This window comes from Staurois parvus, unplaced genomic scaffold, assembly GCF_062004578.1.
Source record: "Staurois parvus isolate SC_StPar_1 unplaced genomic scaffold, SC_StPar_1.0 ptg000287l, whole genome shotgun sequence".
Classification (NCBI taxonomy): Eukaryota; Metazoa; Chordata; class Amphibia; order Anura; family Ranidae; genus Staurois; species Staurois parvus.
Window position 1 is genome coordinate 12719453 of NW_028318083.1, and position 14325 is coordinate 12733777.

General features: G+C 39.1%; 1 long non-coding RNA gene across 1 annotated transcript; it reads left to right on the forward strand.

The window, feature by feature from the left end:
- The first annotated feature begins 3261 nt into the window (after positions 1 to 3261).
- Positions 3262 to 8696, forward strand: LOC149458391 (uncharacterized). Its single transcript, XR_016313425.1, has 6 exons — positions 3262 to 3388; positions 5619 to 5708; positions 6084 to 6161; positions 6577 to 6735; positions 7080 to 7172; positions 7947 to 8696. It is a non-coding gene; the product is annotated as an uncharacterized LOC149458391 (long non-coding RNA).
- Positions 8697 to 14325: the final 5629 nt, after the last annotated feature.

The following is a 14325-nucleotide window of genomic DNA, read 5'->3' on the forward strand; positions in this document are numbered from 1 at the left end:
TTGCTTTTTTGGAAGTATCTGAATGTTTAGATCTGTGTGAAGTTTCAGATGATCTAGGCTATGTCCTGTTTTGCCCCTAACATCAATGAAAGAAAATTATGTATTATGCATCTCTAATAGCAAGATGTTCCTGGGTTGTTCCAAGCTTTTTGAGTGAACGTTTCCTTTGAAATGAAGATTAAAGTAAAATAAGGCAGGGTTTAGTGTTACAAAAATTATTATAAAATTGCGCTTGGTGCAAAAATTTAACAAATCAATACCCTACACAGCTGCACTCAAAAACACGCCCAAATACAAATGTGTAACAAAATACATAAATCACATATGTTGTGCTGTGTAAAACAATTATAAAGTGCAGAAACCACTATGCCCATTAAATCACGTGCACATATTCATTGTATCATATAAACTTCAAAATCAACAGTGAGTCCATATATTCATATGTAAATCACCAATAAAGTGTCCAAAAGAAAGCTTGATTCATATGCTCCCAGCATTCATATGCCACCATTCATAAGCAAGCCTCAGCCTTTTACCAAAATTTCAGATCCCAAATTATAGGAGGTCTAAAGAGCATGTGGTATATCAAGTGTTATATCAGCCACGCTCAGGTCACACCAAGGGTTTAGTGTTGCCCATTTTTTCTTTTAAAAGTAGATGAGCTAGATATAAATAAGTAATAGCATATTGTATCAACGTAGCATTTATTTCTACTTGTTCAAGTAACTTTTTCAAGTATATTGACTTGTATTACAGAATTAAATTCGGTACAAATTTGAATCCTGATCCACCTGAGAACAACATAAAATGTGTATGCGCATTTTTGGATAAGCCTATTTCTTTGGTCTTTGCTATGTTTAGCAGCTTCACACCGATCCTCTGCGATTTGGCTGCAGCACAGTGTATCCATGGTTTTTGTGCAGGTTAGCTATGCTTTCTCAAAGAATCAACCAATCACTGCAGATCATATGACAATTGAAAACAATGAATGGTTTTGATTCATGCCATTCATTGTGTACAATTGGGTTGCTAGTTGTGATTGGCCACTGTAATTACATGGTACAAAAAGGAACCACAGTCCACCTGTACCATGTGATTAGCTGTGTCCAATCAAAAAATTATGACACAAAATTACAACTTCAAAAAACTCACCATGCCTCTTACTAAATACCTTGGACTGTCTATTTTCAAAAGGGGTAATTTGGGGGTATCTGTACGGTCCTGACATTTTGGGCCTCAAGAAATTAGATAGGCTGCCAGTAGAATAGGATTGATTGATTTTCAGATACAGTATATACCATAGCTTGTGGACTCTATAACTTTCCTACAGACTAAATAACAAACACTGATTTGAGTTAATTTCACCAAAGAAATGTAGCAGAATACATTTTGGTCTAAATTTATGAAGAGCAATTATTTATTTGCAAAATTTTATAGCAAAAAAAAAAAAGTTTTTTTCAAAATGTTTAGTTTTTTTCCATTTATTTAGCAAAAAAATAAAAAAAACTCAGCAATGATTAAATACTACCAAAATAAATCTCTATTTGTGTGAAAAAATTAAAAGAATTTGATATAGATACAGTGTTGCATGACTGGGCAATCGTCATTCAAAGTGCTATAGCTCTGAAAGTTGAAAATTGACTTGAGCAGGTAGGGGGTAAAAGTGCCTGGTATTGAAGTGGTTTCAGTATAGCAAATGTGACAAACAGAGTAAAAAATCTGTTAATTCACTTTTCCCTGCAAGCTGCCTTTTTTTGGAGTAATGTACACTGTAAAATCCAATAGCTTTCCCAACTTAGATATATTTGTTAATTTTACTCATATATCAAAAATATGCCTTCTTACTAGTGTTTATTAAGTTAGAGTTAATTGCAAGGTAATGAAACCATTTTACTTATTTTTTTGAGTGAAACCAACTTAAAATAATCAAGTTGCAACAAAGGACGCAGTGGCAATACTACACCAGTAGGAGGCAGATATGCATTAACTGTCCTTAAAGCCCAACTCTGGGCAAAAAGAAAGAAACTCCTATGCAGAGGAGCTTTGCTTGCACTGCAAGGGTTAACTGTTTTTGCAGGGGAGAAAAAAAGCTTAAACTCAGCTGATCCTCCGATACTGCAAATGGCACTCCCCCACGATCCAACAGTGGACTATTCCTGACATCCTCATGTCCTGCCGGTCTATGGGCTTGCTGACATCAGGACCAGTTCACTACTCAAGAATGCTAGATCATGGGGGGTGGAGTTGCATGAGCTGCAGGGATCAGTTTTGTACAGGGAGAATTGAAAGATCAGGTAAGTATATCTCCTTTCTCTCACCACTAGACACAAATGGGTAGTTAACCCTTGCAGTCCCACTGCAAGGTAATATTTGTTTTGCCTGGAGTTGGCTTTAAGTGATTGTAAAGTCTAAACAATTTTTCCTGCATTAAGGTGATACATGTTTAGGTAATATTATTGCCCCCTCACTCCCCTTATTACACTTGATCCAGCGCTATGTCTGTCTGTATAGTGGCTTTCTCTTCTGACTTTCAGGTCTAACAGGCATTGCTGAGGCAGCTGCTCCTGCTGTCATCAATCAAAGCCAGTGAAGAGAGATTGAGGTATTAGGTGGAGCCAGAGTCTGTCAATTGACACAGACAGCGGCTCAGGATTGCACCTGCAGGTGTACCACCATAGGAAGCACACTTAGAACATGAGGAGCCATGAGCACCAAAAAAGGACAACTGGGGGAATTGCACACAGCAGAAAAGTATAAACCTTTGTTATTTTTTTAAATTGTGTTTACAATCACTTTAGTCCAGTGTTTCAGTATTGCTGCAAATGTATTAAAAATGCCCTAGCAGGCAGCCAGTTACAGTACATTTTCTCCTGCTGGCTCTTTTTTTCACAGTGCTGCCTTTCTGGTTCTTTTTGGTCCTTTAAGGAAGAGAAAGGGTTAGGCCTCTTGCACATGGGAGTGATTAACACCTTGTGTTTTACTGATCTCTAATCAGATGTACTGATGTCTATGACACAATGCACACTACTGACTAAACACTAATAAAGCAGCACTGAGTAAAGTGTGCAAGAAAAAAATACAAAGTACACTTAGTCTCTGACATACTCTGTACATAATCATTTACATGCACACAGGAATACAAGTGTATATCCATACACAGCCTCAGAGCTTGAATTATTATTTGTCCTATCTCCAGACACCTACAATTTCCTCCTCCCTACTTCCAATAGGACATGAGCTTATTAGTGACAGACAGTTGTCTGCACCAATGAGAAGCAGAGGTCCCAGCTAATCTACAACAGTATGCCGGCAGAAGGCACGTGGACATCAGACTGGAAGGACATCCAGGAGAAAGAAGAGCTGCTGAAGAGGGTGTGAGAGGCATGGAGTGAGTACAGTGGGAAATATGGGCAATTAGACTTGAAGGATGGACAGGTCTGAGGTGTAGTGGAGGTGTCTGAGCAGTGTGAGCTGCAGAGAGGAAGCTCGTGGGAAAGTCCATGTGCTGTAATATGCCACTCCTCCTTGGTGTTCAGTGTCTGCTTCTCCTGAGAGCTGTGTGGGATCAGGAAGGTGGGGGCTGAGAGCTGTGTGTGATCAGGAAGGTGGGGGCTGTGTGAGTTGGAGAGAGGCAGAGTGGGGGAAAAGCTGAGTTCTGTGACTGCCATCCTTCTTGGGATTTAGTATCATCTTTGGAGGTGAATGTGTGTTGCACTGTGATCTGGAGAGAGGAAGTTTATGGGAAAAGCTAAGTTCTGTTCAATGTGTGCTTCCATATCTGTGTCCCTCTGCAGTCTGGGGCGGGGGGCAATGTGCAGCAGTCTCAGTGTGTGTTTTTTCTCTCTCTCATGCCCCAGTTTGGTAGATTTTTTTCCTCTCCTTTTTACTGCTATCACCAAGAGTAGAAGAATCTAAAACAGGAATAAAGGCAAAATGTTAGAATTGGAGACATAATTTCTGGTGATCCTGGTGGCTACCATGGATTTCACTTCACTTTCAGTGTTGGCTATGAAACAGAAATTAACCTGTTTGGGACCGCCCCACACACATATACGGCAACAGGGTGGCACGTGCAGGCTAAATCCCGTAAATGTACGTCGAGGGTGCAGGCGGGCAGGGGAGGTGCCCACGTGCTCCCCAGCGCCGCTGTCACTGTCTCCTCACACAGAGGGAGACAGTGCAGGTATCCGGCAGGCTCGATTGCCACCAGCTACCCGACAATCTTCACTATGAGAGGAGAACGGCGAGCTGCCTATGTAAACAAGGCAGCTCGCGGTTCTTTCGGTAAGGAGCGGAATGATCCCCGCCTTCCTGTCATCGGGAGACAGATCACTCTGCTCCATTGGACAGCCCAGCTCCCCTCACAGTTAGAACATGCCCAGGGATCTCACTAGTGTTAGCCCCTTCCCTCCCAGTGACACCAATACAGAAAAAGTGCTTTTTTTTAGCACTGATCTCTGTATTGGTGTCACTGGTTCCCAAAATGGTTCACAAGTGTGCGATGTGTCCACCCCAATGTCACAGTACTGCTAAAAATTGCTGATCGCCACTATTACTAGTAAAAATCAAATAAATTATAAAAACCATAAATCTTTCCCGTAGTCTGTAGACACTATAACTTTTGCGCAAACCGATCGATATATGTCTATTGGGATTTTTTTTTTACTAAAAACATGTAGCAGAATACATATCGGCCAAAATTGATGAAGAAAATTGACTTTTTTTTTCATTATTTTTATTGGCTATGTATTATAGCAGAAAGTAAAAAATATATTTTTTTCAAAATTGTCGCTGTTTTTGTTTATAGTGCAAAAAGTAAAAACCGCACAGGTGATCAAATACCACCAAAAGGAAGCTCTATTTGTGGGAAAAAAAGGACATCAATGTCACACGACCATGCAATTGTCAGTTAAAGTAACACAGTGCCGTATCGCAAAAAATGGCCTGGTCAAGAAGGGGGCAAATCCTTCTGGGGTTAAAGTGGTTAATAGGAAATCTCTTGAGTTGGACAGGGAAGACAGAAAACTAATGGGTTTTAATAACTGCCCTTACTTTATCAAAAAATTTTTTGCCTTCAGATTTTCTCACATTGCTAATTATATATTGTACTTAATTGTAACTTAAATACTGAAATTTGCACTTACAATTGTAATTGTCAAAATGGCAGTAAAAACTTGGCTGTGTCAGTAAATTGTGGGTGTCTTATCAGTAAATTTATTTTGGTAGGTTGGCAACACTAGATGGAGTGTGGACACTGATCATCTGGGGCCTGGGGGGTGCAGATGCTGACTACCAGCAAGGAGGATGGGGGTGTGGCCACCAACCAGCAAGGGGAGGGGTGCATGCGGCCATGGACTGGCAAGAAAAGGACGCAGCCAACAAGCACTATTTGGGGGAGCAGCCACTGATTGCCAGGGGCTTGGCATCTGACCACCAGGAGCACATTGTGCTCTATAATCACTCTGCTCTGTGAATGCTTGTATGGTGGCTATCTTCAAACCTATTGTGGGGGGGGGGGCACTGGATGAAAAGACACTTGACCACAAAGGACAAGGGGCACAGACACAGCTTTTATTACAGTTATTTATGACCATTTTTCCTGTACTCTATTCTTTCAGTCAACAACGATCCATTCCACAGAGGAAGATTTTACCTTGTGTAATGGTAATCCTTGATCCATATTTACCAACTGGACAGTCTCTGCCATTGTGAGTATTTTCTGGGGTATACAATCACTGACCACATGGGGGAGTGGATGCAGATACTGCCCACCACGAAGGGGGGGTGCTACAGGGCACAAAAGCATGTGTTCAGGATGGAGGCCGTAAATATAAACTCTGCATTACAAACCACTGAACTCTGGATGCTGCCTTTAAACCATTGAACTTATCCTAACCACTTAACTTAAAATTGAATGTTTCATTTAATATTTTATTGTAGTATTTTTTTTTCAATGCTTGCTGTAGTTTCCTATGCTTATAAAGAATGCACATACGGTATCAAAGACTGTGTCTGCCTGTAATCTACTACACTAGGTTGTAAGGGGGAACTTATTTTTAAGTAAGGAATTTTGTCCTTTTCAGAAGAATTGCTCACAGCAGCTGCCTGAGATCTCTTCCTTGAACAGACTCTTTGTCAAAGTGGGCTTCAGTACACCGGAGGTAAGATGCCAATAGCTAGTAATATTTTAATGGATTTTCCTGCAATAGGTCTAACTAGAACTCTGCCTTTCAAACTTCTGAGCTCTGGTTCACAAAACTACTGAACTATACATGTAGAATTCTGTAGTTTGTAAGGCAGAGTTCAGTAGTTGGTAAGTAAATTTAGGAGTTAAGCAGTTTTGTGTTGGCTTATAAACCAATGATCTCTGAATGCAGAGTTTAGTAGTTTGTAAGGAAGAAAAGTTTACCTTACAAACCACTGAACTTCACAGGTAAAGGTGAGGGAAAAGCTGGGGGAACCACAGAGAGAGGGAGGACAAGGATCTGCTTGCTGGGGCACTGGAGAATTTGGGAGAAACTTATTCAAATATTAGGGCAAAAGAGATTTTTGTTTTGTTTTGTTTTTGTGTTGTAGGTGTTTGCAGAGTTCAATAGAATAGCCACCACAAATCTGCAGAATAACTTTTTTGATGCCCTGGATCGATACACACCACACTTTGTCACAATCTTCAAGTCCACGAAAGGAAGTGTTGGAGAGACATTGTCCATGTTTGTGCAGCAAATTAATTCAGAGGTGAGTCTACTGCAACCCTCTTTTTGTTCTCAACTTACAAAACCTTTCATGATTCACTTTGTTGTAATATACAGAAATATGTAAGATACCATAAATGTACAACCTGTAACCTCTACTACTATCCCTTTTGGCCTATGTTGTTACCTGTATTGATTTCAATATTTTAAAGTGGTCTTGAGAAGTTGTGATCCAATGATGTTAAAACATCGAAGCTATGGGTGTAATTTAAATAACTTCAATCAGTAACTTTCCTGAACTGTCAAATAGTGTGATATTTGCTTCATAAACATGTAGGTTTACATTTTATGCAATATTAAACTGAACTTTTGATAATTTACTTCTAGAAACCTGATGTGACAGCAATGCACACCCTTGTGCTCTGAGGCCTCCCTGTTCTACTTGGTGATGACCCCAGTACATTCTACATCACCTGCTTCGTAAGTTATCATAGTTGCACCTTGGCAGTTGTGGGGGGATTTGCTTTGTATTCCTTAGAAATACAGATTAATACTTATTATATCACTAGTACAGTGGTGGGCATGGCAGTTTATAAAATGTATTCCCTTAGTGAGGGAGGGTAAAACAAATGTTAATGCCTGAACACAATTTTGCAACTTAGACGTGTTAGTAGAACTGTATCATTACAACTACTTTGTGTATCCAGATGGATTATACCCTTTTGTTGCGTGTGTATACAGCTATCTAACTTAAAGGGATATTAAAGTCCTTGTGTGTTTTTCTGTTTAAATATAACAAACGTGTTATACTTACCACCTTTTGTGCAGTTGGTTTTGCACAGAGCAGCCCAGACCCTCCTATTCTCGGGTCCCCTGCTAGCACTCCTGGCCCCTCACTCCTGCTGAGTGCCCCTACAGCCAGCAGCTGTATGGGGCAATTGTGCCAAGGCTGTGTGTGTCTATTTAGACACAGAGCTGCGGTTTGGCCCCACCTCCTCTCTCTCCTCATTGGCTCACTGACTTTGAATGCAATGGGAGGTAATGGTGCCCCACTGCTGTCTCAATTAATGAGGACCTGCTGCACACAGAAGGTGCTTTATCCTAATGCATAGAATGCATTAAAATAAAAACCGTTTAAAAAAATGCTTTAAAGGAAGAAACCTTCCAAAAATAGATTGACTTTGACCCTTACCTTGAAGCTAAAACTAACCATATACAACACAGTGACAAATAATCATGTTTGTTTTTGTATAGCCTTCTGACAGTGATGAGGTCTGGGCACGTTTACCTGTTGGACTGATGACTGTCATTGATGAAAGTAAGCCTGCTTCTCCAAATCATCTCCACCTTGACCCAGTGTCTATTGCCATCATAGCCGAGGGAGGTACTGTAATGGAGGATCTCCAGAACCTGCCTCAAGCACTCTTTGCCTCTTCTTTGGACTTTTATATGCTTTACACTTGGAATACCCTAAAGCCATGAAAAACACTTTTATATTCATTCAAAGAGGGATGCTTGGCATGTGGGAGAACAAACTCCCACCAAAACTGCAAAGTCTGAAGAATTTCCTGTTGTGTTAGAATGTTTGTTTTTTGTTTTGTTTTGTTTTTCTGCATGCCTGTGACCTGTTTTCAGTAGACTAAAGTCAGCTGACGTCACAGAGCTCAGAAACCTTAGTGTGCTGTTTTAAAATTTATTGTAATAGATGTTCAAGCTGGCCAACTGCATCAAAATGATCTGTCTTTGGCCCTTGCATACCAAATCACCAAAATAGAAAATATAGGCATACCTCAGTGGTTGTACAGAACCAATACAGGCTAACATAATTTCATGTATTGCAATTGATGTTCAATTGCCTCAAAGTAATCTATCTGATCATACAACAAACATACCTGAGTGGTTGTATATTACCAATGTGGGCTAAACTCATTTCAGGTATCATAATTGATATTAAAGCTGACCAACTGCCTCAAAGTGATCTGTGCTTGCGTGGAATAAACTCATGGATGCAGTTATCTAGTTTGTATGTCTCTACAGTATAATATATGCAGTGAGTTTATTCCATGTAAGTACAAATCACTTTGAGGCAGTTGGTCAGCTTTAATATCAATTATGATATATGCAATGAGCTATGCCTATATTTTCTATTTTGGTGATTTGGTATGCAAGGACCAGAGACAGATCATTTTGATACAGTTGGCCAGCTTGTACATCTCTATAATATATGCAAAGTGGTCCTTTCACTAGTTCCTACTCATCCTGTAAAAGGTCCTTTACTTGCAGGCAGAGTTAATTTAGTGGACCTATTGTGAGTATGGTGTAAAATGGCATGGAGGAAAACTACTATTAAAATGGTTGTAAACTTCAGACATGAAATATGAACAAAGTATATTCCTCTATAGTGTGTACTTGTCTCCATTAAAAGCAATGAGTATAATTTCATTTCTGCTGCTTCATTTCTCCATATCGGCATGAATCACTTCTGACAAGTTTTTTTTTCCTGACACCAAGAGAAAAAAGGTGACTGGAGGGCCCTCTAGCAGATTGACAGCCTCAGCTCTGTTCCTGTGAAGGAGGTGTCTCATCCCACCAAACAGTTCTTAGAGCTCTCCTCACTGAATTTCTGCAGAGTTTCATTTCAGCTCTCCACCCTCTGTTTTCTGAACTCTCGGACAAGCTTTATAAATACAGCACTTTAAATGGCTGTAGTGAAGACTGCAGATTAACAGGTATAACTTGTGTAGTAGGATGTTTCATCTCTGTATCACCTAAGGCCAGTCACTTCACTAGGTATATATGGAAGGGTTACAACCACTTTAATTGTATGAAAAGATATATTTAAATAGGCAGTCATGGAAAACTCTGGATATTTTGTCAGGTTTTAAACCAAGCATCAACGTTTGTTATTATGGCTGTTGCTTACTTTAACAGTTTGTGTAAGTAATATGTAAATTCTCTACAAGGGCAATAAACAGCTCTGTATGTGCCCTGTTACACAGCTGTTTACACAGCTATAGATTCTATACTGTAATGACGGTACAGCAACATAGTGTGACTGTGATAGAGTGGTGGGCAATCTAGAGCTAACACACTGGCTGGGAGGGACACCAACTGACATCAATAGTGACACTAATACAGTGATCAGACAATAATGTACACTGTATTAATGACACTGACCGGGGGGGGTTATCTGTGAAGTGTAATGTGTGTCCTATGTGCTGCTGTTTAGTTGTGAGGGAGAAGAAACACGACCTCTGTTCACAGCACAGTGATCTGGCTGTGTCTGTGTAAACGTGATTTGAAAGAGACGGTCAGCAGGTTTCAGCCACAATCATTGGCTGAAACCTGTTGATTGATGTGTACTGCATCCAATCACAGCATGGGTAGGCAGGGGGTGCCAAACCCAGAAACAGGCCCATGCCATACAGTTAGATAGTCTGGCCTGCCTGCACTGCTTGTCTGCAGTATTGGGCAGATGCAAGATGTTAATGTAAAATGGATGTTTGGATAAAACTAAAATAAAACAAGTAACGCTTACTTGGTTTTTTTAAGGCAATCGGTTTGCATGGTTTTAACAAGTAAATCGGATTGCTGTTCAAGTAACCACAACTCAATATTCAGAGTTGCAGAAAATATCACATTAGTTAGCCCAACCTAAATAAATGTGTCATTTGGAATACATTACACAGTAAACTTAACTTAAAATGATTTTGTTATTTTAAATGGCAAATCTGAGTATTCCATACTAAGTTAGGAGTTCACCTAACGTAAAATTTTCAAGTACTATTCACTATTTTTTGTTAGTTGTGTATACTAAAGTGTAAGTTCACCACACTCAATAACCATTTGTAAGAAGAAAATACAATTCTTATTCTAGTTTACTTGGTTTTTTTGAGGCAATCGGTTTGCATGCTTTTTTTAAGTAAGGTTTACTAATTGGATTTTACAGTGTATCAGGGACTCCCTAAAAATACATACTTGTTATGTATTTTAAGGGGTCCCCATTACATTATTTACCAAATAAAGCTGGCAGGGAAATGTTTATTAATGGCATTTTAAACAACTTTTTTCTTTTGTAAATGTCACTTTTGCTATACTAATTTGTTGACATTTTAGAGATATGACCACTTCACAGGCAAATTTAAGGGAACCCCAAGTAGGTTTGTGGAATGAATAGTGCATTTTTAATGTTGTACTTTTAGCTTTATTAAATTTACTACTCCTTGCAAAACAGTATTTAAAAAAAAAAGTTTTCAATCCCTTGACTGTTAGTCTTAAGCATGGAGACAATTGATTTGACAGATTGAGCTCTGATTGACTTCAAAGGGGGTCGGATTTGACATCCAAGCTTTTGATATGTTCGGCCGAACCTCTGCAAGTTGATCCCAGTTGTGTAGTCATCCCTAGCTGAGATCATGTCATCAATCTGCCTCAGGAAAGATGAAGCATATCTCAATCCACACTACACAGTGCAAATGCAGTTTTTTATTGGCAAAGGAATTGTATGTAATGTGTAACCTACAGTATGTGATCCACCAGTTGTACTATTTTGCTGCTAGGTACAATGAGGATGAAAACAAATGTCTTTCTACCTTCTATGACTCCACCCAGGTTTCAAATGTCACATGCCATCTTTCAGCTGGTATCTAGTAACTAAGTAATTAAAAAAATGTTACCAATGCTTCCAACCAAAATAAATATACATCTAGAGTTTCTATTTCTTTGATATGTTATATTTGGAGAGAGTGGGTCACAAAGAAGTAACCTGTCAGGGAATATCTGAACAATTAATTTAGTCAGCTATATCAATTGTTTAATCAAACGATGAACAGCAGTGACTCCCATGTGAAAATAATTTATAAAAATTATTAAGCTGACTTAATTAATTCATTCTGAGTTATTTTGCTGTGCAGAAATTCTTTGAATAACACAATACAACTGGTTGTAAGTATGAACTACATAAAAAATAAGTTAATGTTTATTGACTTTAAGTCACTTTAAAAACACCACTAACAGTCAGATTAAGAAGTTGACACAGACACTAAATGATCTTCACAATGAATTGCTTAAGATATTCCGCTAAAGCCTTGGTATATACACTCACCGTCCACTTTATTAGGTACACCTGTTTAATGGCTTGGTAACCCAAATTGCTAATCCGCCAATCAAATGGCAGCAACTCAATGCATTTAGGCATGTAGATGTGGTGAAGACGACTTGCTCAAACCAATCATCAGAATGGGGAAGAAAGGGGATTTAAGTGACATTGAATGTGGCATGGTTGTTGGTGCCAGACAGACAGACAGATTTTCACACACAACCATCTCTAGGGATTACAGAGAATGGTCTGAAAAAGAGAAAATATCCAGTGAAAGTTATGTGGATGAAATGCCTTGTTGATGTCAGAGGTCAGAGGAGAATGGGCAGACTGGTTCGAGATGATAAAAAGGCAACAGTAACTCAAATAACCATTCATTACAACCAAGGTATGCAGAATACCATCTCTTGTATCAAAGGTTCAGGCTGGAGGTGGTGTAATGGTATGGGGGATATTTTCTTGGCACTAGCAAGTTGTACCTATTAAAGTGGCTGGTGAGTGTATGTTGGATTATACTAAATAATTAACTACCCCTCACACCGCATAAACTTTGATAACTACCTAGCAGACAATAATCTGTATTTTACAGATTCCGACTGTTATTCTCCTGCGGAAAGAATAAGTGTCGAAAAACATAAAAGTATGCACCAATATGACCAAAAGAAAAGAAAAAAAATAATAAAATAACATTTAAAAAAAAATGATCTAACTCTAGTGGTTATGTTATCGTGGGAGAAACACTAAGTTACAGGAAGGATTATTGCAAATGGCCTAAACAAATATCAGGAGAATAATGATACATTATATTTAACCTCAGAATCAATAGAGTAGAATGCTGTGAATTGATTTCCTTATGATGGCTGCCAACCTGACCCTTCAAATGGTGGACAACCAATGAATCGAGTTGCCTTCCCAAAATGGCACCTAGCTAGGTTGAAGCTGTGTGTCCTGGCTTCAATGAAGTATGTCAGATAATGAGTCTCTCTTTTGATGACGGGGTGTCCTCTCCTGTCTGATGTGCGTATCCAGATGGTGAGGTGTGATGATCCCAGACGATGAGATTTGTGTTGTCTAGATGATGTGTGTGATTCCTTTTGTCTCTCTGATTTTTTCAGTGAAGACAATATACTCATAAAGCCCAAGAAACCTGGCCCAGAAAATGCAACCTTATTTCCTATTGGTGGATCAGGTTACTAATTAGTTATGTGTTTATACAAGCACTAGCTCACATGGCCACTGGGTGGACTCTGGGACTAAACATGTCTAATTCAGTTTTTGGGGGAAATGAGCTTTCTTGTATCTAACCCTAATATAATAAATTAATATTTTCCTACACAGATTGAAGTATGTAATTTTACCTAAAAACATAAAAAGTCTCTGAGGATCTGGCAACCTTAACTCTTTGGGTGTAGCAGCATTTAAATGGGAAGCTTTTTCTACACAGAGGTGTGATATCAGACATAGAGATTAACCCCCCTGGCGGTATTCCAGACTGCAGCTCGGGGTTAACTTTCAGTACCAGAAGCGGTAACCCCGAGCTACACTCGGAATTACACTGCAGCATTGCTCTGGGATCCCTGGAGCACTTACCTTGTCCTGCGGTACCACGATGTCCCCCCTGCAGCATCCCCGGCCATCTCCTCCAGCCGATGCCAGCATCCATCTCCTGGGTTCCTTTCCCTGCGAGCATCGGGACGTACGGGGGATGGAACCATTTAAAAAATGTAAAAATTTGACATTCACTCAATACACTAAAATCTGATAGTATAACATTACTGTATCAAACCATTTCACATACATTTTGTCCCGAGTGCTTTGTCCTGTGCCCTGCCTGCATTTTTACTTTTCTTTCTGCCTGGAAACTGAGAAATATCCATGGCGTCCAAAAATTGTCTCTTTAGGTCAAAAGCGGTTTTAGACCAGCAATAGTAAATTAGAACCACTTGCAGAATTGAGTGATAATGATTCGTGGGGAAATTCGTCAACGCTGAAAACGATTTTGCAACTAAGCTCAGTGATGTGCGAACTTGGCGCTCTATTTCAAATTTCAGTGCTTTTGGTTTGATTACATTATTGAATTACATGTATTCTTATTATATTAATATTTTTTATGATTATTTATTTTATTATAATTTATTATTTTGTGTTTCAAAATTTATCATACCCGGGATCTTTACTAGACTCTCGTTCGGACAGATTTCAGTGAGTTATTCCTAAGAATTACAGGCCTACAATAAAAAAACAACATATTTCCATTTAAAATAATGTACCACTTTGAGCACAAAAATACTGACATAATCAGACTGCTAGGGAGGTTAAAATATTAATTATACACATAAAAATAATTTGCACACCTTAAAGGATAAGTTCACCTTTTTTAAAAAAAAAAATGAATGCATATTTTTTTGCAGGTAAAAAAATGTGCATTTATTATGTTTTCTTTCTGGAGCCTCTAAAGCATTGCACCAGTGATCAGAAGATCGCTGATGCCATGCTGGTCTCCTGCAAACCTGGAAGTATATTTGCTTGCTCGTA